Raw genomic sequence first — 1,979 nt, 5'->3', positions numbered from 1 at the left:
TTTATCAAGATGCTTGAGTGTGCATCTATTTCACTGAGAATAAAACTCAAAAAGCTGGAATTTTGCTTAACTATACTATTCTTTGTACATGGCAATAAGAGCAAACTTCAGAGAGGTTGACGGCAGATTGGGGAGAAGAGCAATGAGGACTGCCATCAGCCATAATACAGAATACTGGATGAAGCAGGCTCAGGGGATGGCACCAGATTCCAGAAATCTGAACTACATACAAATGAATATTAACAATGTTTGAAGGCCAGTGAAAATTTTAGTGGGAGCAAGAAAACAGTTTTTTTTTTGTTTGTTTGTTTGTTTGTTTTTCTGATCAACTGGCTTCCACTGCTCCCAGAGTGGCCATCTTGGGCAAAACAATGCATGGGAAGTATCAGAGCTACAGCTGATGCCTGACATATCCCTGGGGATAAAGTTGTGGACATTCTTTCTCTCTGTTTTGTTTTGTTTCCTCTTTTCTATGTTCATTGGACTCTCACTGTCTGTGCACCTCCATGATGGAAACTAGAGAGAGTGCCTGAGGGAACTGACATTCCCCCACCCCTGAGAGGTTCTATTATGTTATGAACACAGATCTGCTCAAAATTTAAAGGAAAAGATCTGCTCAAAATTCTCTTAAAACCAAACGTCAGTGCAAAACAGCCACAGATGGCCCTGGACTGTTAATCACTAGGATAAAGGCCTGAATGGGAGTTGTGGAGGTGGAGAGAAACAGACTTAAAAAGGAAACAGGCTGAAAATTAAATCTTGAGTTACATGATAGCAATCAACAGTGGTATCCTAAAATTTCTCAGGTAGCCTTGAAGGCAAACAGCCGAGAGAGGGATGTTAAGGTATTCATATTTTGCTACAGAATTTTTTTTTTCTTTTCTCTTTTTTATGATTAAAGACTACAGTATCCAATATATCTTTTTTTGCTGTTGCTCTTTTGTTTTTTGGTTCCCTGTTTACCTTTAGGGGGCTCTATCTCTCCCTACATTACCCGATTGTGGTCATATAGTCAAGCTATAATCACACCCTATAAAATCCCATCATCCAGGAAAGAATCAATACCAGCTGCCATGCACCAGATAGGCAGCCAACACCTGCGACAGTTACTCTGTGTTGAGTAATAAGAAGAGTTAAAAGGCAACCTATCTTTTGATCACATCTAACTGGAAGCTCTCAGAAAGCATAATCAAACATCAACATACATTCATTGAATTATTAGGGTCACAGTTAACTACTGAAGGTGCCTAAGAAACAGAACCAAACAAACAAAAAACATATCAATACATGTCCAAAAACAGGATAAAGGGACTGAGACAAATGAACTGGAGGTATACCTAGACTTCACATTGGAAAATGCTTGAGAAGGAATGTAGAAAAATGATAATGAAATATATCATGTTACTTTACAGAGGAGTTGAGAAAAATAAGTAAGAAGTCTGGAAAGCATTACAGGAGCAACCAAATAAGATAGATACAGCATTGGAAACAATTCAAAACCTACAAAAAAGGGTCATCCTGACAATATTTCCGAAGTATGAGAGATGAAGTTTGGCCATCTTGGCCTCCAAGGACCACTTTGGCTGCACTTCTTCCAAAATGTATCTATTGGTTCCTTTGGCAACCCATGGCACTTTCAATATTCTCCTCCAAAACTATAACTCAAAAGCATCATTGCTTCTATGGTCTTCCTTAATCACTGTCCAGCTTTTGCATGGATATGAGGTTATTGAAAATACCATGGTCAGGTGCACCTTAGTCCTCAAGCTGACATCACTGCTCTTCAACACTTTAAAAAATTCCTGTGCAGCAGATTTGCCCAATGCAATACATCGTCTGATCTCTTGACTGCTTCTTCCATGAGTGCTGATACTTGATCCAAGAAGAACGAAGTCCTTGATAACTTCAATCTTTTCTCTGTAGATAAGAATGTTTTTTATTGGTCCAGTGGTAAGGATTTTTGTTTTCTTTACATTGAG

The sequence above is a fragment of the Chrysochloris asiatica genome, unplaced genomic scaffold, assembly GCF_000296735.1.
Source record: "Chrysochloris asiatica unplaced genomic scaffold, ChrAsi1.0 scaffold00309, whole genome shotgun sequence".
NCBI classification, from domain to species: domain Eukaryota; kingdom Metazoa; phylum Chordata; class Mammalia; order Afrosoricida; family Chrysochloridae; genus Chrysochloris; species Chrysochloris asiatica.
Note: the sequence above shows the minus strand (reverse complement) of the source record.